Genomic DNA, 14,377 nt, shown 5'->3' with positions numbered 1-14,377 from the left:
CTTGTAATTTATTCTTGGTGGCAAATTAGACATGTGAGTCTCATGGACTCTTCTCCCTGGGCTGGCCATGAACTGTAATCCTTAGATTTCATCCTCCTGAGTAACTTGAATGTGTGAGCAACCAATGTTTGATTCATTTCAACCTCTCTCAAAGACTCTTCGTTTTGTACTTCTATCCTCCTTTTATTTCTTATTTCTTAGTCCTGCAACTTGAACTAAGGGCCTCAGGGCAGACCCAGAAATTTATTTCCCAAATCGACCAGTTGAACAATAGCCTAACTCGAGGTTTTATTTTCTCATGTTTTCATGGTTAATTAGAAATGAGTATCATGCACAGCCAGACCAGACTCATGAGGCTGAAATCTGAGGATCAAAGTTTGTACCAGCATGGGCAGGAAAGTCCATCATATCTCCAATTCTAACCAATAAAAAGTTGAAATTAATAGAGCCTTGTGCAAAACAGTACAAATTCAAGTAACCAGATTCACACACGAACACACACACACACACACACACACACACACACACACACACACACACACACACACACACACACACACACAAGTCTAATGGACTTTCCTACTTGGTCTGGCCTTTAAACACTATCCTCAGATTTTAGCCTCTTCAGAAACAAGAATTACAGTTATGAGCTACCACTGATTGGCTGATTGGCTTATTGAAATTTCAGTTATTGGTTTTTCTCTTCTTCTACCCTACTTTATATTTATTTCATTCTTTTTGTGTCTGCTGGTCGTGAAACTAGAACTCATGCAAGGCCTGGCCTGATTAAGGAGGCTGAAATATAACCATCATGGTTCAAAGCAGCATGAGCAGGAAAGTCTAACCTCCTTACCTTGAAATAACTGTCAAAAATCTGGAAGTAGTACAGTTCTAGCCCCAGGATGGCCTACAAACAACTATATCTGGACATTCCTGCTAGGGTTGGCCTTTACACTGGATCAACATATTTCTGCCTCCTGAGGTTCTAGAATTACAGTCATGAGTCACCAGCCCCAGGTTCTCTTCTTATTACCATTTTTTGTGATTCTTTGTCTGGATCTCTGAGCCAGGGCACTGTTTCATATCTTTCTCATTCATGGATGTTGCTTTACAACTCCAATCACAGCTTCACTTCTGTTTTCTTGTTTGGTTTGCTGGTGATTTGATGATAAGAGAATATAGCCCTCAGATTTCATCTGTCTTAGTATTTAGGATTACACACAAAAACCAAAACTCATGACTTATTTTGCAAATTTAATTGGATTTTCTTATACTTTTTTTTTCTATTTTTTATTTCCTTATGTATGCTGTGCTTGGGGCTATAAATCAGAGTGTAGGTATTGTCCCAGTACATTTTTAAGACTGGCACTCTAATATGTGTGCCACACAATTTGTGTTTTTTTTTTTACTCTAATTAGCTAATTAGAGATGAGTACATGTCTCCTCCTGACCGGGGTGTCTTTAACATTGATCCTCAGATGTGAGAATCCAGAGTAACTACAATAACAGGTGTGAACTACCTCAGTTTTGCTCATTTTAACCAATAAAATTGTCTCTTCCTATTCTTCTTCCACCTTTCTTTTTATTTATTTATTTTTGTGTGTGTTGGTCCTGGAGCTAGATCACAAGGTGTGGGGGCTGTCCCAGAAATCATTTTCTCATTTCTACCATTGGAGCCACAGGTCAACCTCCAGCTGTTATTTTCTTATTTTTGGTGCTTCATTGGAAATAAGGTGGCTCAGTGGTAAAGCACTTGCCTTGCATGCATGAGGCCCTGGGTTCGATTCCTCAGCACCACATAAGCAAAAAGAAAAAAGCCAGAAGTGGTGCTGTGGCTCAGGTGGTAGAACGCTAGCCTTGAGCTGAAGAGCTGAGGGACAGTGCCCAGGCCCAGAGTTCAGGCCCCATGACCAGACCCTCCCCCCCCACAAAAAAGAATCTCATGAAAAGCACAGAATGACTCAGAAAATTGAAATCTGAGGATCACAGTTTGAAGCCAGCCTTCACAGTAAATTCCATGAGACTCTTTATCTCCAATTAGCTGGCAGGGATCCCACCAATAAACTGAGAGTGATAGAACTCCAGCCTTGAGTAAAGTAGAACACGTTCAACCCCCATGGCTGGCACACAAGGGAAAAATGCCTCATGGACTTTCTTGCTTGGGCTTGTCTTTAAAAGGTATTTTCTGACTTTAGCTTCCTATGTAGCTAATACAACATGTGTAAGCCACCAGTGACTGACTAAAAGTCTGTCACTGGTTATTCCTTCTCATCTTCTATACTTCATTTCTTTTGTGGTGGACCTAGGCTTGAACTTGGGGCATCAGTGTTGCTCTTTTTTTGTCTTTTATGTAACTTTTTTTCAGTTTTGTTGCTCTAAAGTTTTATTTTTTATGTGGCTTTTTATATCTTATACAAGTAAATTTTTATATCTTAAAAAAATAACTTATATGGGTACTGGTGGCTCATACCTCTAATCCTACTCAGGAGGCTGACATTGAGGATCACAGTTTGAAGCCAACATAGGTAGAAAAGTCTGTGAAATTCTAATCTCCAATAAACAACCAAATATCCTAGAAGTGTTGCTATGACTCAAGTAGTAAAGTGCTATCCTTGAGCAAAAGAAATCAGAGCCCAGGAAGCGATTTCAAGCCCCTGTACTGGCACAAAAAGAAATTCATTAGCTTTACTAGGATTTCTGGTGTGAGCCACCAGTTCTGGGTTTAAGAATCAACTTTTGTAGCAGTTGCCAGTTTTGATCTTTTCCTTAGGAGCTTTAATGATTTTTTTCCATGCCTAAATTTACATTCCACTAATGGCTTTATTTTTTTTGGTTGGAGGGACAGTTCAATAATTCAATAACATATCAAAAAAGGCATGTCTTGAATTTTTTATTTTAAATAGGAAAGCAAACCATATGGTTAGTCTGAGCCCAGCAGAGAGTGAATGCTGGTTTAATTGCAGAGCTGTGGAATGTGTTTCAGGAAGTGGGAGCCTACCAGTTTGGGTGCTTCAGTTGTCAGGTCTTCCTGCAGCTTCACAATAAACTTCTATGATGTCACGGCCATCTTTGCCATCACAAACCTTAGGTGTCAGGCACTGATCTCACCCTTATGTGGACTTAGATACACAGGGAGGAAAAAAATAGAAGAAATGACGATTGACCACAAGACCACAGCTTTATGAGCTTTCCTGATTGAATTCTGAGATTTCATGAGAAGAGCAGGCTCATCTCCACACAAGGCTCCTAAGAACTAAGTACCAAGCACTGTTGTAGACAACTGCAGAAACAGATGTGAATACAACTGCAAATGGCCTGCCTCCATGTACATTTCATGCTGAGGGAGAAAACCAGAAATCACAATGAAAACGTCAAAAAATCAGAAGGATGGTGATCTGGGGAGAAAGCTTCACATTGGAGGATCAAAGGAAAATACATATGATCTAACAGCACGGGCCATCATCCATGCAATTATTGCTTTTCCATGCTGGCTCCAATCTCAATCCCAGATCTAATCCTCCTGAGGTGGAAACTGTAGGTGTGAGGCACCTGGGCTCTTTGATAACAATATCTATAACCAATGTGTGCTAGGTTTCTTGGAAGTTTCTTGTAAGGAAGGTTCAAAATTAAATGTATTATGCATCCTAAACTTTTTTTTTTCATTATCTTCTAATTATTTGAATATGAGCTGTCTTCTTGACTTCTTGGAAAAATCAAGACAATTTTTTTCATTGTTAAAATCCTGGGGAGGGAAGGAAGATCACAGTTTCTTTGCCAAAGTATTAGAATGCAATAGTCATTTTCACTGACCAGTTTTACCAAATAATGTCTCTTGTCCTTAATGGAATTTTCATCTTCCATAATGTTAGATGAATGAAACTATAAATAGGGGGAAAGCAACCACAGAGTAGCAAGTTTATCACAACGACAAATATGTTTTCCACTTTCTACCTAATGAAAACAGTTGCCGGAAGCATTAAAAACTTGAATAAATACTTAGAGATTCTTCCACTTTATACAAGGTTGTTTTTTTCTTAATTCCTTTTTTTTCTTTTTTTTTTTCTTTTGGTTGTTCGTTGGGCTTGAACTTTTACCCTGGGGTCAGTCCCACAGCTATTCAGCTCAAGGAGAGCACACTACTACTTGAGCCACAGTACCACTTCTGGTTTTCTGGTGGTCATTTGTAGGTAAGTCTCACCGAGTTTCCTGCTTAGACTGGCTTTGAAATGAATTCCTCAGATCTCAGCTTCCTGAGTAATAGTACTACAGACGTGAGCCACCAGCACACGGCCAAAATAGTATTTTCTTTTCAGTTTGGCTAGTTTGAATGATTACCAAGGAAAAAATATAGAACTTAAAATTTTTAGCTAAAACTTTGTGCTAAAATTTGCAATAGTTTTACCGTAAAGAATAGTGAAATATTTAGAATTACATATTTTGAAAAATGCAGCTGATTAGCTATTATTTATTTAAAATACTACAGCATATCTTTTTTGGTAGACACTGAAGTCAGTTCAGAACTTGTTGGTGAGCACTCTGCTCTGTGAGCCAAATCCTTCAGGACCTTTTTAATTTGATTGTCGATTAATTAATTTGAACTTACAAGGCATCTTTTGGTAAGAATAAGTAAAATAAGCCTAAACTCCTGCCTTTTGTGTAACGGAAGAAATTGTAATATCTAGAATGTATAAACTCAAAAAAGTAAACACCCGTGGGGGAGGGACATACAAAGCAATTAAAAAAATCATCTTCTAAATACGTTAGAAACAATCTCAAGAAAGAAAAACCGTTTGAATCTTTATCTTGGGGTTCATTTCACCTAACATCAACTTATCTGCTTCTTTCAAACATATATACTAGTTATTGCAAATAAGGGACCTATGTTTCTTTGGGCCTGGCTAAATTTACTTAATATAATTATGACCCCTGTTTTCACTGTATTTGATGTTGGTATAATTTGTGAAGGGGAAGGGAAAAAACAAATAATTTAAATAGAGATACAGGTGGACACATTGTTACAATGAAATGCACAGGTCGTTATGTGAAAAACAAACTTTAGAACTTTGGCCTGGGCAGGTGGAGGGTGAAAGGTGGGAGATGGGAAGGGATGGGAAGGCGAAACATAAGGGGAAGCAATAATGCTTGATAAAAAATGTACTCAATAACTTGCCCATGTAATTGTAACTTCTCTGTATTGTATTTTCACAATAAATAAATAAATATGAAATGCTCAAAGATCAAATAATCTTATTAATAAATAGGCAAGTGAATTGACTAGATAGGTCCAAAAAAGATATAGATGTCTAAGGAATACCCGAAAAATATTCTACATCTTTAGTAATCAAGGAAATGCAAATCAAATCTATGTTGAATTTCCATCTCTACATAATCAGAATGTCTATTATCAAAGAAAACACAAATACCAGAAAGTAGGTGGGGAACGGTACTCTACACAATGTTGGCAATTTAGTGAATCAGTGTAGCCACAACAGAAATCAGTGTGGAAGTTCCACCCAAGAAAACCTATATATACACCTGAAGAAACGTAAGTCAGCCTTATGGGAGAGCTATCTGCACACACATTTTTTACAGCAGGATTCCAAATAGTCACATTCTACAATAAGCCACCACAGGTAGAAAAGTATGTAAAACTGTTACCTCCAATTAACAATAATAACAAATCTGAGAGTAGAGCTGTAGATCAACTGGCAGAGTACCAGCCTTGATGGAAAAAATGCCAAGCAAGAGATGAAGGCCATAAGTTCAAGCCTCAGAACTGCCAAACACACACACACACACACACACACACACACACACACACACACACAAAACCAATGCTACCTATATTCTTTTAGCCAAGCTTCTTAGTCTCTTATGATTCATTCACCTATGACAGAGCTAAAAACAATGAGAAAGAGATATTTATAATGATAAACTTTTCACCTAACAGCTGTTTTCATGGTATTTGATGTTGGTATAATTTGTGAAGGGAAGGGAAAAAACAAGTTGTTTAAAAAGTGATACAGGTGGACTCATTGCAAAAATGAGATGTACAAATTGTTATGTCAAAAAACGAACTTTACAACTTTGGCAGGGGTCGGGGTTGGGAAGGGGAAACAAAGGAGGAGGCAACAATGCTTGATAAGAAATGTACTCATGGGCTGGGAAGGTGGCTCAGTGGTAGAGCGCTTGCCTTGCATGCATGAGGCGCTGCGTTCAATTCCTCAGAACCACCTAAGCAGGAAAAAAAAAGCCAAAGTGGCACTGTGGCTCAAGTGGTAGAGTGCTAGCCTTGAGCTGAAGTGCTGAATGACAGCACCCAGGCCCAGAGTTCAGGCCCCACGACCGGACCCCCGCAAAAAAAAAAAAAGAAAAAGAAAAAGAAAAAGAAATGTACTTATCATCTTGCCCATGTAATTGTAACCCCTCTGTATGGTATTTTCAATAAAAAAAAAAAAAGAATGCTTTACAAAATCCAAAAAAGAAAAGGTAAACTTTTACTGAAGAACCCAGGTATGTTTCTTGTGTTGTTTTGTTTTTGTTGTCACTGTACTTGATATCACAACCTGAGTGCTGTCCCTGAGCTTTTTACACTCAAGGTTGATTCTCTACAACTTGGAGCTACAGATCCACTTCTGGTTTTGTGGTAGTTCATTGGAGATAAAGAGTCTTAAGAACTCAGTCTTCCACACGCTGATTTCTAACTGCAACTCTCAGATTTCAGCTTCCTGAATTGGTAGGATTACAGGCCTGGTCCACCAACGCTAAGCCAGAACCTGAGTATTTTCACCACTGCTAATTGAAAGAGTTCAACTCTTTTTCCTCCAGACCGCTTGCCACGCACATTTATCTCTGGATGGAAATTGAGCAAATAGAGAGTTTCCAGTAGCTCACACCTACACATCCTGGCTACTGAAAAGTCTGAGATCTGAGGATAGTGGTTCAAAGCCAGCCCAGACAGCAAAATCTTGGAGACTTTTAGTGCCACTTATCCACAAAAACATCTGTATGTTGAGCTATGGCTCAAAAAGTAGAGCTCTACCTTGATCAAATATCCCTGGGATAGACCTCAGGCCCTGAGTTCAAACCCCAAGACAAGTGCACAGGCATATGCATGTGAATGTGCGTGCACACACACACACACACACAATTTTATAAAAGAGTTCTCAAACCTAGCAAGGTGCCACCCTAATCCCTTAATGTCCTGCTATGCTATGGAATTAGAAAAGCCTAACCTCTGGCTGGGGCTGCAATCCCTGCTGGTAAACAGCATCTGGAAGGATGAAGTAGCTCTGAGCCAAGACTGACTCACGCAGACCAGAAGCAGGAGTGAGGTTGTACAGGCAAGTGGCCCCTACTCACCTAGAGTGGAAAGGGGAGTGTGGTGACATGGACACATGGCCCCACTCATCCAGACCAGAAGCAGGAGTAAGGTAACACAAACATGAGGCCCCCACTCACTCAAACTAGAAGGAGGAGTGAGGTGATAGAGGCATGCGGCCCCACTTACCCCATTTACTCCCTCTTCTCCAGGAGGGGAAGCAGGAGTGAGGTGAAACAGACACACAACAACTACTCAACCAGACCAGAAGCAGGAGTGTGGTGGTGCAAGCATGTAGCCTCCACTCACCCTGACCAGAAGCAGGAGTGAGGTGACACAGGCATGGGCCAAACATTCCAGCCAGGAAGCAGAAGTGAGGTGATGGTCTCATGCCACACCAAAGGAGCCTTGAGAAACATGGCAGCCCCCTGAGGAGGAAGGCACATTTCAGTGTCCATCCAGCCTTCTCTCCTGCCTTTTGTGAAGGCCTGCTTGGTTCCACGGTGCACTCAGGAGGTCATAGGGCTCGAGCCATGGATGCCGCTGTCCTTTTCCAACTGGTATTGCACCTGCTGCAGCTACAGTAGCAAACTCAATAAGTTGTAATTCACAGAATGTATACTATGAACCATTAATGTCTTCAGTTACCAGGTGCCACTTGCTAGTCACTTAATAAAAGAGTTGCCAATGTCTTCAGTGTTCACTGACTTGTAAAAATGCTGGGTTGGGAATATTAATATTACTGATTGTCTTTTAAATCCTAGGAATGATGATTTTTGAAAATGCCCATTCTGTGTTCTATATCTACTAACAGACTTGTGCCAAGATCAAATTACTTACAGCCTGGTTGTTAAGAGTATAGACTCAGGGACTGGGAAGGTGGATCAGTGGTAGAATGCTTGCCTTGCATGCCTGAGGACCTGGGTTCGATTCCTCAGCACCACATAAGCAAAAAGAAAAAGCCAGAAGTGGCACTGTGGCTCAAGTGGTAGATTGCTAGCCTTGAACTGAAGAGCTAAGGGACAGCGCCCAGGCCCAGAGTTCAGGCTCCACGATCGGAACAAAAAATAAAAAGTAAAAGATATAGACTCAGATTCAAATAAATTCAAATTCAATTTTGGCTACTTACTGGCTTTTGGTTAAAGTGGAAGGCACTATAACACTGAGCTTTATTCACTTTTGTACTTATGTGAATGGAGCCAGGGACAGGTAACTCATGCCTATAATCTTACTCAGGAAACTGAGAGGGAAGGATTGTGTTTCAAAGCCAGCCCCGGCAGAACAGGCCCTATGAGATTCTTAGTTCCAATTAATCCCTCAAAAACCAGAAGTGGGTTGAGAAGGTGGCTCAGCCCAAGCATGCTTGCCTTGCATGCATGAGGCCCTAGATTCGAATTCTCAGCACCACATAAGCAGAAAAAGCAAGAAGTGGCACTATGGCTCAAATGGTAGAGTGCTAGTCCTAACCTGAAGAGATGAGACACAGCACCCAGTCCCAGTGTTCAGGCCCCATGAACAACAACAACAAACTCCATGACCAACTAAACAAAAACAAAATCAGAAGTGAAGCTGTGGTTCAAGTGGTAGAGTGCTAGAAAGTGGATCAGGAACAGGCCCTGAGTTCAAGTCCCACAATGTACCAGAAAAAAAGAAAGAAAGAAAGAAAGAAAGGAAGAAAGGAAGAAAGAAAGAAAGAAAGAAAGAAAGAAAGAAAGAAAGAAAGAAAGAAAGAAAGAAAGAAAGAAAGAAAGGAAGGAAGGAAGGAAGGAAGGAAGAAAGAAAGAAAGAAAGAAAGAAAGAAAGAAAGAAAGAAAGAAAGAAAGAAAGAAGGAAAGAAAGAAGGAAAGAAAGAAGGAAAGAAAGAAGGAAAGAAAGAAGGAAATGCAATTGGATACTGGTATTTCCCATCTCCTAGGGTTTATGAATATTCAAAAAACAAAATTTATTGAGCGTTTCCTATTGAAAAGAGGGATTTTATCTCACCATCAAGTGATTTATGATGCTGCAGAGCATGCAATGGATACCCACTACTTCAGTGGAAAGTTGAATGTAAATTTTGTGAGTCCTATTTGAATAGCTGGTGAGAAGCCAAATTGATGAGCCACAGACTTTTCTGAAAAATGGTTTCCTAAGGAAGATTCAGTTTCCCACATGTCAGTTTGCCTTTCTGCTTCTAGTCAGAAAATCTCTAAGGCTCAGGAAAGGATTCAAGCTCTCTGTTAAACCATGCTATAGCCATTTTTATTTTTATTAAAGGAATAAGTACTCTAGACATAGGTGGATCCTGCCTATTATCCTCCCTGCATAGGAAGCTGAGATTTGAGGATCATGATTTCATACCAGCCCAAGCAAAAAAGTCCATGAGACTTGTCTCAATTAAGCAGTGATAAACCCAGAAGAAGAGGTATGGCTTAATAATTAAAGTATCATTCCTATGGAAAAAGCTCTGTTTAAGCTGCCCTAATGCTTCAGGTCATAGGTTAGGACATTGCCACCTACAATATTGCTGGACCCTGCCTTCCCTTGGTGTGATGGCCTTCAGCCTGGCTTTCACTCTTGTGCATATAGGCTGTTTGGCCATCGACATTGGGGGTGGCATGATCCGTTTATGGAATATATTACCCATAAAAACTAACTATGATGTAAACAAAGTTTGACAAGTTGTTAAGTCCAAAGTTACAGTGGTAAGGATGATTATTATTTAGCTTTTTTTTTGGGGGGGGGTCCAGTCGTGGGGCCTGAACTCTGAGCCTGGGCACTGTCCCTCAGCTCTTCAGCTCAAGGCTAGCACTCTACCACTTGAGCCACAGTGCCACTTCTGGCTTTTTTCTTTTGGCTTATGTGGTGCTGAGGAATTGAACCCAGGGCCTCATGCATGCAAGGCAAGCGCTCTACCGCTGAGCCACCCTCCTAGCCCTAGCTTTTTTCTTTAAATAGTTAATTGATTTTTAAAGTTTATATGCTTATTTCATCTAGGAAATCAAAAGTTAATATTTGGGATTTTTGGTGAAATTTGAAACTAGGCAATTAAAAGCACTCATTGTCCTCAAATTCAGTATTTAAAATTATTAAAACTTTGTTCATATGTTTTAGTTGTCCGAAATTTGAGCCACGCATGGTAGCTCATACTTGTAATGCTAGCTGCTGGGTCTTTACTGATACAGAGAGGATTATGATTTGAGGCTAGCCCAGGGAAACATTCACAATATTGGATATAAATCAATATCTGAACCCAATGCATTGTGCTTTATATTTCATCTACTCAGAAAATGTAAAAGAAGGATTGTGGACCATGCTAGCATGGTCATAAACAGAAAACCCTGCCATAAAAATGGATAAAGCAGGGCTGGGAAGGTGGGTCAGTGGTAGAGCGCTTGCCTTACATGCATGAGGCCTTGTGTTCAATTCCTCAGCACCACATAAGCAGAATAAAAAAAAGCCGGAAGTGGAATTGTGGCTCAAGTGGTAGAGTGCTAGCCTTGAGCTGAAGAGCTGAGGGACTGTGGCGAGGCCCAGAGTTCAGCCCCCCCCCCAAAAAAAATAAGTCTACAGCAGAGCTGGGCTCAGGTGGCTCATGCCAGGAAACTACTCAGGAAGTTCAGATCTGAAGAACACAGTTCAAAGCCAGTCTAGGCAGAAAAGTCTGTGAGACTCTTATCTCCATTAAACCACCAGAAAATCAGAAGTGGCACTGTGGCTCAATCAGTAGAGCACTTGCCTTGAGCTTAAGAGTGCAAGGACTGTCTCCAGGCCCAGAGTTCAAGACACATGAAAAACAAAAACAAAAGTGACTAAAGCAAAAAGAGAGGTGTGTGGCTCAACTTTTAGAGGGACCTATCATAAGTGCAAGAAGCCCTTAATTTAACTGCTAGTATAGAAAGGAGGAAAGGATATGAATCAAAGAAGTAAGGGAGGAATTATGATATAATCAAATACTAGAATGATAAGTATTAAATAAAGAGATTACAGGTATTTTATATGAAAAGATACTGATTGTTTACTAAAAGGAAATTATAAAATGTGGAATTAAGGCTGAAATACATATACAACTTTTGTTTTTCTGTAAAATGATACTTATGTGCCCCTTTAGTTTAACAGTAGTAAATGAGTTTAAAACAATATGGGTGGTTAGAAATGAATCATTATTTCTTTTCACTTTTTCTGCTATATTCACCACTTACAAAATCCAAACAATGTTGATCATTTTAATTATTAATTCATTAATTTAATCTTTCATATTTAGTGTATAGTCTATTGTGCACATCATTTAAATGTTTGAACTCTTTTCGTTTGTTTGTTTTTTGTCCATCATGGATCTTGAACTCTGGCCTGGGCACTGTCCCTTAGCTCTTCACCTCAAGGCTAGCACTCTACCACTTGAGCCATAGAGCCACTTCTGGGTTTTTCTGCTTATGTGGTACTGAGGAATTGAACCCAAAGATTCAACATGCAAGGCAAGCACTCTAGTACTGAGACAACTTCCGAGCCCTGATCTCTATTTTTCCTTCAGACATGGGACTTGAACACAGGGCATTAGTATTGTCCCCGAACTCCTCTGCTCAATGCTAGTACTCTAGCATGCCAGTTTAAACCACAGTGCCATTTCTTGTTTTTAGTGGTTAATTGTAAATAGCAGTCTCATTGGAACTTTTTGGCCCAGGCTGTCTTTAAAACACCATATTCATTTCTCAGCCTCCTGAAATGGTAGGATTACAGGTATAAGCCTCCTGAACCCAGCTTCTCATTTTTTAAAAAAGTGTTATATGTTTAGTTCCCCCTCAAATACATACAAAGTGAGATGCAAATTAACGTTAAATGAACCACCAATTGAGGATGTTGAGATTACAAGCGATTGCAATATTTTTTACATTTTTTTATATGTGGGCCTTGAACTCAGGGTCTGGGGGCAGTCCCTGTTCTTTTGTGCTCAAGGCTATCACTCTACCAGTTTGAACCAGTGCCGCTTCTGTTTTCTTGCTAACCAGTTTATGAGATATTAGTCTCACAGACTTTCTTACCCAGGTTGTCTTTAAACCTCAATTATCAGATCTCAGCCTCCTGTGGTGCTATGATTACAGGCATGAGCCACTGGCACCAGCTTTTTAAAAAAGGGACAACAATTCATATGCCAGAAGCTTTGACTTATGCCTATAATACTACCTACTCTAGAGGCTGAGATCTGAAGATGATGATTTGAATCTAGTGGTGCAAAAACGTCTCTGTGAATCTTTTATCTCCCATAAACTGTTCAAAAAAATCCAGAAGTGAAGCTTTGGCTCAAGTGGTAGAGTGTACTCTTGAGCAAAAAAGAAGCTCAAGGATAGTACCTAGATCCTGCAATCAAACTCCATTTCTTACACACACACACACACAAACACACACACACAAACACACACACAAACACACACACACAAACCCAAAAGCAAATAGAAAATATGAAGAAATCAATGAAAAATTTTAATATTGTAAGGACTTTTGGGTTTAGAGGTATAACTTAGTTGGTAGGACATTAGCTATCGATTGAAACTATCAAGTACCAAGGACATAAAAAAAGAATTATCTGCTCTGCTCTGTATTTTCCTATTCTCATATGTTCTCATTTGGGAAATCTCTTCTTTTTAAAAAAAATTGTTTTAGCGGTGATGTAGAGCAGGGTTACCTTTCTGTATGTCAGGTAACTACTACATTTCCTTCCTTTTACATAATCTCATCTGTTCCCCCATTCTCTTCCATACCCTCTCTCCCATCTTGGCCCTCGACTTGCATGGTTCACTTTCATAAATGTCCAGTAGAGCCAGAGGGCTCTGCTGCTGCAATATTCTGTGTCCTTCCCCCATTTTTCCTGTATATTAGGTGAAGAATACAGACTCATCAGAAAATGAAAAGACAAATTAAGAAAAGTCCCTTTGTTTTCTTATTGCAATATATATATAGAGAGAGAGAGAGAGAGGGAGAGAGGGAGACAGAGAGAGAGAGAGAGAGAGAGAGAGAGAGATAGGGAGACAGAGAGAGAGAGACAGGGAGACAGACAGAGAGAGACAGGGAGACAGACAGAGAGAGAGAGAGAGAGAGAGAGAGAGAGAGAGAGAGAGAGAGAGAGAGAGAGAGAGAGAGAGAGAGAGAGAGAGAGAGAGAGAGAGAGAGAGAGAGAGAGTATTATATAGAAAAGGTGCTTGAGTATTACAACTTGGTGATTTTCGCCAAAGGCTTCCTCTTCTGTTCTTACTGTATATGATGCCTAGAGTCCTGTACAGTATATCATATCCCATTGTGTTTTAAACCTTTCTTCCACATATTAGGGGAAAATGTACCATTTGTCAATTTGATGTGGTTAACTTTCTTAATATGATTTATTCTAGTGTCCTCCGTTTCCCTGCAAATTTCATTATTTTATCCTTTCTAATGGCTCTGTAAAATTACATTGTATATAGATAGCATAATTATTGGTTCCATTCATTTATTGTGGGGCATCTGGGTTGTGGACATTTCTTGTCACTGTGAATTGAGCAGCAAGGAACATGGTTGTGCAAATGTCCTTGCCATTTTCTATTTTCTCCACTTCCCCACCAACATTTGTTGTCTGAATTCAAGATATTTGGATAAGATGGTATCTCAGGATTACTTTGATATTTATTTTCTTTATGGCCAGGGATGATGAACCTTTCCTGATACGTTTTTTTGCCATTCTTACCTCTTCTTCTGAGAAGTCTCTCCTTAGCTCCTCTGCCCACTTGATGATTGGTTTATTTGTTTTGGGTGGTGTAGTTTCCTGAGATCCATGTATACATTGAAAATTAGCCCTTTGTCTGATGTATTGCAGGTAAATATCTTTTCCCAATTTGTTGGCTGTCTTTTTAGTTTAGTGGCTATGTCCCTAGCCTGTGTAGGTTTTTTCCTTTGATGTAGTCCCATTTGTTGGGTCTCTCTCCTATCTGTTATGCCCCTGGAATTCTATTCAGAAAGTTCCTGCCAGTACCTATAAGTTCTTTTTTTTAATTATTACTTTAATGGTAAAAATTTTATTTACTTTTATAAATACGTTGCAAGACAAAACTT

This window comes from Dipodomys merriami, unplaced genomic scaffold (assembly GCF_024711535.1).
Source record: "Dipodomys merriami isolate MVZ:Mamm:240054 unplaced genomic scaffold, mDipMer1.0.p SCAF_945, whole genome shotgun sequence".
Classification (NCBI taxonomy): Eukaryota; Metazoa; Chordata; class Mammalia; order Rodentia; family Heteromyidae; genus Dipodomys; species Dipodomys merriami.
This window is presented reverse-complemented; position numbering follows the sequence as displayed.